Consider the following 10,367-nt stretch of genomic DNA (forward strand, 5'->3'; position numbering starts at 1 on the left):
ATCTTAGTCCAGAATAAATTGAATAACCTGGGGGTGGGGTGTGGGGAGGTGAGTAAAAGAGTTTCAAGCAGAGTAAGCAAAATATTCAAAGTCTTAGGTTTAAGTATAGTTTAGTGGTTAAAACCTAGGCTACCTGTGCTCATGTCAGTTTTTATGAAAACGGTGTATTTCTACCTAATGTCGATAAACTGTTAGAATCATTGGGTCAGTGTGAACTGGGAGTAATACAGACTGTCATCAGCAATCCTGGTAGGCCAAGTGTCAGAGTCAGGCAGATCCTGTCAGAAATGCCTACCAAATTCATTAAATCCTAATGTCTATTGAATATTGTACTAGCCTATGCAGAAGCTGGAAAACTATGTGATCTAGTCCAAATGTGTTTTTGTTATGGTTAGTTTTTATTCATCATCTTAGGTTCTAGATCTTAAAATACAGACCACCATGAGTCAAGGGTACAGATGTCTTTCACCAAACATTAAAATTAATTGGCAAATGGGGGCCAGCCCCGGGGCCGAGTGGTTAAGTTCGCACTCTCAGCTTCAGCAGCCCAGGGTTTTGCCCATTGGAATCCTGGGCACCCATATGGCACTGCTCATCAGGCCGTGCTGAGGTGGCGTCCCACATAGCACAACCAGAAGGACCTACAACTAGAATATACAACTATGTACTGGGGTCTTTGGGGAGAAGAAGAAGAAAACAAGATTGGCAAAAGATGTTAACTCAGGTGTCAATCTTTAAGAAAAATAATAAAATAAATTGGCAAGTGAATTAGAACTTTAGTGTTCTTTGAAAAACTTTCCTGGTGAAAAGTATAGCGGCTGAAAGATCTGAAGAACTCGCTGGTGTTTAATCAATGTCTGTCTTTTATTGATGGTATGGGAATGGCATAATCATTTGCTCTCTCTGAGCTTGAGAATCTTTAGCTGTAAATTAAAGGGTTGAAATGACAGGAGTCCTAAGGTCCCCTAAATGAACTTTTCTCTTTAGAATAGTGCATGCCACATAATAAAATATTAATTTTCATAGCACACCAATTCTGGAAAGTCTTCTCAAAAGTTTAATGTCATTTGAATTGCACAATCACGTCACGAAAGGTCCTACTAAGTGCACTCTATAGTCAAGAGAAATCGTGGCTCCGAAAGGTTCGTTAGCCCAAAGACAAGAGGAGAGCCCCCGCGGGAAAGCTCATTAAGTTTTCAGGTACCAAACGACAAGCGTTTTTCATGGTACCGGTGACTATGGGGACTACAAGTCATCGTACACTTCCAATAGTAATTGAAAAGAAGCCCAAAAGACAGAAGGGTTATCCGGTTTTCGCGGAAAACGTTGTGGGTTCCGGGACCCCCAAAACCGACCCCGCCAGCGGAAACGCCGCGCTGGCGCAGGAGGACGCACGCAGCCGGCAGGCGCCGCGTGGCTCCACTTCCTGTCTCCCCGCCCCGCCGGGCGCACGGAGCCGTTACCTTCGGGTCCAGATAAGCCGCTATGCTCCTTTAGAGCTCCGGCTTCTCGCCATTCTACCCTTCCCTAGGAGAGGAGCACGGAAAAGGAGCGTTGGAGCGGGAGCCCCTCACAGCCAGGGCTCAGGTCAGGAGGCGTGTCTTCTCTATCCTGAAATGCAGTTTCAGAGTCATCTTGGAGATCTTGCCCCACGCTGTAGGCTTAAACTTTGCCAAGTCTGGTCTCTGGAATCCTGTGCTTCCACATCATTTGTATGGTACCTGCCACCTTGTATGATGTTTAGGGATTCTGAGTTCCTGGAGTGTCTCCAGCTGCTAGCACAGTTTTGACGTAGTGGAAATGTTTAAGGGAGGTTGGTGAAGAGACAGCATCACCATAACTTCACCACATCTTCAATGATTTCAAATACATCGAGAGAAAATATTTTAGAATTTTGGAGTTTAGGAGAAAGAATCCATTGAAATTTTTGCAGCTGCCCCACACAAATATTTCTAGTTGCTTTTATATGAAAACTGATTCACAGGAAGAGAAACTGGACTGGAAAATTCCCTTCTTATTTAAACTTTAGCACTCTATTTTAATAATGACTATGTTCATAATGAAATTGACAAAAATAAAACTTTAAAACAGCATCAAGCAAGTCATGTACATTCTGCAGGCAGTACTCATGTCAGCTTTCTCTCTGCAGCTTTGTATTATCCACTACATAATGAACACGAAGGAATTATTTTAGAATGAAAGAGCCAAATAAATAGTAGCTTATGCAGAATATTGATTTAGATTTTTATTAATTCCAAAAAGTTAGACATTTTCATTAGGAAGTCAGACCCATTGAGATGTTACCGTTTTGTATCCATGAAGATGTAAAGGAAAATTCTGTTATTCTTAGAAGATTAATCCTCTAATAGCCTTTTCCTTCCTTCCCGCAGCCATTCTATCGCCTGTCCTTTTTTAATTACTTCGTTTCTGCTATGATGTGCATACTCTAGTATTAGACCAGATATCTTTGGTTTTGTCTTCCAGTGGGCAAAAGGCCCCCTTTGCTCTTCTCATGTCTCCCAGTAGGACAAATGCCTATCAGTACCCACCTTTAGATTGTCAGGCAAGTGGTGAATATGCCCCCACATGTTAGTTTTTTCTGAGTTTTGTTGTTTTTGAAATAATTGCTTTGGTCTGGTCAGTATTTGCTATCTTTGGTAAGATTGCATTCACATGCGTTAATACACACACACTCATCTAGATTTTTCAGAGTATTGGCACAGGGTTTTTCCATAGTTTATCTTTGAATACCTTCCCAAGAGTTGCTAACTTTTCTAATTTAATGATAGATGGGAAAAGCAAAGGCAAGCCTCTCTCCTTTTGAAAGAAATTGTCAAGCCATTTCACAATTGAAAATATGTTAATGTAAATAGTGGGGGCGGGGTGGGATCTATCCCTGTTTAAAAGTGAATCGCTGTATCTGTGATGGATTCTAGTGGTGAAATTTCTTCCACAGAATCGAAGTTTGACTCTTAGAAAACCTCTGAACACACATAGTTGGGGAATCTTTCATCCCTGGAACTATTCGATGTTTTGGAGGGTTGATTGTGAGTTTCTGAGCCAGGCTGCTGCTGTTTGTTGGATGATAATAATTAATAGTGGTTATGATTTTTGAGCACTGACTATGAGCCAAACACTGTCCTAATCATCGAGCTCTAATATTGAAATCATACATTTGCATTTTATTTGCAATTCTTGTACTTAAGCAATAAGTAATATATTATCTCATTTGAGCTGGATAATAATCAAAACGTGGGCCAGGTATCCACATTCTCAGGTGAGAAATTAGAGTCCTAAGTTAAATAACTGGTTAGAGGATAAATTAGTGGCAAATGCAGGATTAAAACCTAGAAGTTTGATTTTCCATATATCTAAGACTGTGTTAGTAGATGTAGGTGTTTCATAAGAAGAATTTTCATCAAAAAAAAGAAAATCAAAATACTAATTGTATATATTTTTCTTTCTCAGAAGCTTTGCTGTTTTAGCCACCAAACTCATTGTCATATGTATTTAGTTAGTGATAATCTCTTAGGATTTTCCTCTCTTGCTAGAGTGGTACCTAGTTAATGTCTCTGACAATAGTACGTCTTTCTTTTAAAAAAATAACCTATTTCAGCCCTTGAAAATTAAAATGAAAATAAAGTAATGAGAGGAAGAGACAACAACTTAGATACCAAGGAGTACTTTGGGAAAATTGACAAAGCGGAACTACTATTGGTACATTAGTAAGTTCAGAGATGACATCTGTGAAGATAACAACAAATAGATCCCAGAGCCGCTTATAACAATTCAGTGTGAACAATAGAGAGAAATAGTTTTTATTCAAAGGAATCACAAACTTAAAAAAAGTACTGGTGTTATGGTAGTGGGATTATCAGTTCTTATTTATTATTCATTTAAAAATGTGCTTGGTCATATTGCCTTACAATAAGAGATGTAAAAAAGAAATAGTCAAGTCTACTTGCTACTCCTTTATTCAATACTATTTATTTTCTGCCAATTTGTACTTCATATACTTTCCAGGAATTTTGGGTATGATAGTAAACAATACAGAATACTTGCCCTCAGAAACTATACTAAATAGTGAAGGGATGCAGTCAGTTTAACAGATAATTGCAACAGAATTCTTATAAGTAGTATAAAAGGTATAAGTATGTTGAACTTAGCACATAGAAGGATTTTCTAACTCAGTGTTAGGTTGCCAGAGAAGGCTTCCTAAAGGAAGAAACATCATTAGTTGAATTTGAAGAAGTGAAAATTAGCTGGATAAAGAGAATAAGAATGTCTCATGATAGGGAATATGGAAAACCTAGAGCTGAAGCATGTGGCGTGGTTGGGGAACTGGAAGTTATTGCATGGTTGGCATATGGAGTATAGGAGGGCAGTGCAAGAGAACATTCAGCACAGGTTAGAACATGAAAGGCAACATAAGTCATGTTGCACAGTTTAGAGTTTACCTAAAAGTCCTTGGGAAGTCTTTGAAAGTCTTAAGTAGTTATGTACAATAATCAAAATTTGTATTTCAGCAAGATCCTCTGGCTGCATTTTACAAAATTTCAAGGTGGAAACACTAGTTGAAGTAATGTGAGAGAGATGTTACTAACCAAAAATATTATAGGACCCATGCGAGTATATGCAGATAGGTAGGAGGAAGAGTCTAAAGGATTTGGTGAGTGTTTTAAGTAAGATACATGCCAACCTGTGGTACCAAAGACATTTTAAAAAAGATACAGTAGCTTATATATGGTTTAAATTTATTTGTCTTTCATAAACAGTCCAGAGGTGGTCCAGGATTCCATTCTAAATACTGGCTTCTGCTTGTAGTTCTGCGCAGTTATACAGTTTTCATTGTTTCTCAGCCAGCAGGGAGAGGGAAATGGTTCAGAGAGTAGAAAGATGTCTAGCTGCTTGGAAGGAAAGACCTGGAAGTGACACATATCACTTCTGTGCTCATCCCATTAGCTAGTACTTATTAACAGAGATAAATGTAACCCAAAGTTAGGTGGCTATGTGCCCTGCTAAGATTAACAGTGCAAATGGGATAAATGAATACTGAATAGCTACTAGCAGAATGCCTTAGTAACTGATGGGATATGGAGTATGGGAGGAGAGAGAAGGCAGATTTTCTAGTTTGGACAACTGGGTAGATTGTAGTGCCATTTCCTGCACTGAAGCTGAAAAGCCTGTGAGCCATCCAAATGGAATGTTGGTCCAAAAACTTGGGAGCTTCCTGGGGGAAATCTGAAACTGGCCCACATACACAGAGGGCAAGGAGAGACCAAAGAAAGAGGCAGACCACTCCAGATTGGTAGGTGTCAGGTTTAATAAGCAAGGGAACTTACATAGGAGGCTTCTCTTGGTCGGCCACAAGACGAGTAGATCTCTGCACCCACCTGCCGGAATCTTACAAGTTTATATAGAGCCTTAACTGGTTCAGTCATGTATAACATCCAGATGGTCTCAACAACATATTGCTCTCTCGAGACTGTGTCCTTGAAACAGCTCCTAGCGTGGGAATAGAGGATGGAATGTACATTCCAAGCACAGGGGTAGGGGTGAGGAACCTCCGATTGCCTCAGTCCAGCTTGAAGGTCAATCGTCAGTCATACCCTCAATGACCTCCTCCAACATAGAGATGTCTTGTGGGTCTGGAACTTAGGAAAGATACCTGGGCTTTAGATCATCAGTGAAGACAAGAACCCTGAGGAGTAACATCATGTGACCCGATGGTCAGATACTAAGAAGGAGTTGCCAAAGATGTGAGACGAAAGTGAGGATATTGTGGTGTCATAAAAGCCAAGGGAACATAGTACCTCCAGAAAAGGAGCAGTTAATAACATCAAAAACCACAGGGAGATGAAGGTGAAGGAAAAAAAAGGCTGAAAAGCGTCAGCTAGGTTCACCAATGAAGAAGCCGTTGGTGGCCTTGCCTAGAATTCTTTCTTTAGAGTAATGAGGACTATGAGCAGATTGCAGGTGGTTGAAGAGTGAGTGGGCAGTGAGCTAGTGCGGACAATACGTTCAAGAAGTCTGGCTGGCATGGAGATGATGTGTTAATTAACTAGATGGGGGGGATCCTTTCATGATGTATACATATCAAATCACCAGGATGTACATTTTAAATATCTTACGGCTTTATTTGACATTGGTCTTGGAAATGATTTTTTGGATTTGACACCAAAACCAAAGGCAACAAAAGCAAAAATAAACAAGTGAGACTACATCAAACTAAAACTTTTGCATAGCAAAGGAAACAATCAACACAATGAAAAGGCAACACCAAATGGGGGAAAATATTTGCAAATTGTATAATTGATAAGGAGTTAATATCCAAAATATATACAGAACTCCTACAAATCCATAGGAAAAAAAACCCAATCTCATTTAAAAATGGGCAGAGGATCGGAATTGATGTTTTTCCAAAGAAGATGTACAGATGACCAAAAGGTATGTGAAAAGGTGCTCAACATCACTGATGCAAATCAAAACCACAATTAGTTATCACCTCACACCTGTTAGAATGACTATCAAAAAGATAAGAAATAACAAGTATTGCTGAGGATGTGGAGAAAAGGGAGCACTTATGCACTGTTGGTGGGAATGTAAACTGGTGCAGCCACTTTGGAAAACAGTCTGGAGTTTCCTCAAAAAATTAAAAATAGAGCTACTGTATGATCCAGCAATTCCACTTTGGGTATTTATCTGAGGGAAACAAAAGCACTAAGTTGAAATGGTATCTGCACTCCCATGTTCATTGCAGCGTTATTTACAATAGTAAAGACATGGAAACAACCTAAGTGTCCATCAATGGATGAATGGATAAAGATGTGGTATACACACACATACACACACACACACACACAGGAATATTATTCACCCATAAAAGAGGGAAATCCTGCCATTTGTGACAAGAGGGATGAACCTGGAGGGTATTATGCTAAGTGAAATAAGACAGAGAAAGACAAATACTGTATCATCTCACTTATTGTGGAATTTCTAAGCCCCTCTCCCCAAAAAAACCACCCCAAATTTTCATAGATACAGAGAACAGATTGGTGTTTGCCAGAGGTAAGGTGTGCAGGTGGGAAAAATGGGTGAATGTGGTCAAAAGGTACAAACTTTCAGTTATAAAATAAATCTTGGGGTTTTAATGTATAGCATGGTGACTATGGTTGATAACACGGTATTGTATGTTTGAAAGTTGCTAAGAGAGTAAATCTTAAAGGTTCTCATCATAAGAAAAAAGATAGGTAATGTGTGGTAATGAAGGTTAACTGAGTATTGTGGTGATCATTTCACAATGTATACAGATATTGAATCATTATGTTGTACATCTGAAGCTAATATGTCAATTATATCTCAATTTTAAAAAAAACTTCTACTTATGCTATAGATGATCTAATTGGTTATAGATATCAGTTCAAGGAGATTTGGACTTCCAAGGATATGAATTATAGATATATCCAGGAGGACTACGGTTCATTAAAATCCCTCATCAGATTATTTTGGATCTTGTACCAGATATCTTCTATTTGCCTTTCTAGATTCACTCCCTACCCTTCTCCAACACTGGGAGGCTGTTCTGAATGGACTATATCAAGAGGCTCCCTAGCCCTCTGGCTTTGACTAGGTTTGGACAATGGGGAGCCCTGACAAGACTGGAAGGTTGATTTTGACTGCCTGTTCTTCTAGATCTGACATCACAACTCTTACCAAAGGGCCTTCTTTACATGACCCTTTCTTTCTAGTTTCTAGTGATGGCTCCTTTCTCTTGCCTCTTCAGGCCTAGGGATAAAACACCTCCTTGCTACTATCTCTGCAGTGCTTCCCTATTTCTTGTGGTTTCCCTCAAATCTGCCCACACCTCTTTAAATAGTCCCTTATCCTTATGCCATTATTAAATTATTCTAAAATTAGGTATGACATCTGTATCCTGTTGGGACCTAGACTAAAGTAATTCTTGAGACCAAAGTGGTCCTAGAAAATAGACCCTCTAAATGGGATTCAGGGTTGGGTTACTGGGAGGAGCCCAAGGATACCTCCTTGCTGGAGGGAAAATAGAATTTGAGGGCATCAAGATTTCTCAGATTGTCACTGGTGATAGAATTGAATAAAAGTGCAGGAGGAGGGCAAGGTTTTGAGAGATCAAGTGACTATGGTATCCAGTTGCTATGATGAAAATAATGATTTTAAAGATTTGAAGCCATCTGGATTCTCCTGTCACCTTAGAGAATGAACACAGGGAATGAGCAACCAAGAAATGTGAGCATACAATTAAGAAACAGAAGAGAATAACCTAAAGGGCCTTACAGCAGTTTTGAAATAGTTCCTCATTTTCAATGGCTACAAGGCAAACAGCTGAGGCCTGAAACACTCTGACTGAAACAGCTGCAGAATTGCAGCACCAATTAAATACATAACCTGGTCAGAGATATAAGAGAATTGGTGAAGACCATTGGATAAGGCATCTGGGTGGACATGGTAAGGCTAAGGACATGCCCACTCCATTCCTCTGGACCTTTCTTGTCAATGAAAATGATATCCTTATCCACTTGTTTGAGGGTGTCAAACCCTCTCTCCATTAAAGCTTATTCCTGACTACACCTGGGACATTTGCCTCACAAGCTGATATCACATCTCTTCAGTACCCATCCCCACCACCATCATTGGCTCCAGGCCTATAATGAGACTTAGACCCAACATAACCCTCACAGAAAAAATGCAAGCATTCCCTGCTCCTAGAGGAGATATCTATTACCGTAAGAATTACAAGACCTCAGTAATTGTATTAGCAAGAACCTGGGGAGCGAGTGTGGGAGTAGATTCTAAGATGGACCAAATATAACTTACATTTGGGTTGAATTCATTGTCATGGGTGCAAACATCTGGCACCTGGGATTTAATGTGTTACCTTGAGCAGCAGAAAGAGCAACCTATTGAGTTAGCTAATTAAAGCCTGGACTCAAACTTGACCTACTTCTAATAACATAACTTCTCATATACCATAGAGAAAGGTATTCAGAGGTGCAGGGTGATGGACTATTGGGAGAGATTTATTATTACTCTCGTCACCAGAGTTAAGAGATGTTTTGAAAGACAAGCAAAAGCATTCTTGAAGCACTTTGTAGTGTCTGTTTTATGTAGGCTGAAGATGGTGAAAACTGCCACAATTGAAGCGGATTTCTTGATCTTAATGGTAATCATACAATTCAGGAGCGGCAGAGGCCAGAGGGGGGCTTGTGTCAGAGACAAAGTATCATAATTACCACAATAAGTTACAGGAGTGGAGGAGTAATCAGAATGTTTTGATCCAGAGTAATCTGTGCTGATGACACCTTGATCACAGCTCCCTAAACGTGAAATAGATGGACAGCCTATTAATATGCTCATTGATATATTTAAGTAAAGGTAAGAGAGCCTGGGTGATGTGTCTACTACCTCCTCATCTCTGACATAGGCCCTCTGTGACCCAGTCCCTCAGTGATTGTTGTCGCTGCTGAGGGTCTGATGGTTCTTGAACCATACTTATTTTTTGCCCCCAGGTTGAGGCCTGCAGTTACCTCCTCCCTCTCATTGGAGGCTGGATGCCTGGCCCTTTCTGCAAAACTCTTTGCTGTTTCCTTTTGTAGACTGTGCATTCTGTGCTGCCCTTTGGGGATGATCATACTTTAGGTTTTTGAGTTCTTAACTCTGTTCCCCTCTGTGTTCTGTGTAATGATCTTTTTTTTTTTTTTCTTTTTTGGTAAGAGTGGCCCTGAGCTAACATCTGTTGCCAATCCTCCTTATTTTGCTTGAGGAAGATTGTTGCTGAGCTAACACCTGTGCCAATCTTCCTCTATATTTTTTATGTGGGATGCTGACACAGCGTGGCCTGACAAGCAGTGCTAGGTCTGTGCCTAGCATCCGAACCCACAAACTCCAGGCTGCAGAAGCAGAGCACGTGAACTTAACCACTATGCCACCTAACGGGCCCCTGAGTACTGACTTTTTAAAGGCTCTTGATACATGTTGTCAAATTGCCTTTCCAGGAAGGTAGTCATTATTTTCGTTCCCATTAGTGGTTATGAGTTACCATTTGTTGACAGTCCTGCTAAAATTGTGTTATTATTCCTTTCATATGATGTCTATCAGCCCCAAATGTTATCTTTCTAACTTGTTTTGCTTAGTGAAAACAGTATTTTCCTTTTTTCATGAACTGACAGTTAATTTTTATACTATTTTCTATAGATGTTCAGCTTTTTATTTTTGCTTTTAATATCAACCTATATATTCATGTTTAATGCATCTGCAATGATATATATGTAACATTTTTTCTACACCAATCTGAAGTGACAATTTATATGCTAAATTCTTATAAACATCGAGGT

Source organism: Equus quagga, chromosome 14 (genome assembly GCF_021613505.1).
Source record: "Equus quagga isolate Etosha38 chromosome 14, UCLA_HA_Equagga_1.0, whole genome shotgun sequence".
NCBI classification, from domain to species: domain Eukaryota; kingdom Metazoa; phylum Chordata; class Mammalia; order Perissodactyla; family Equidae; genus Equus; species Equus quagga.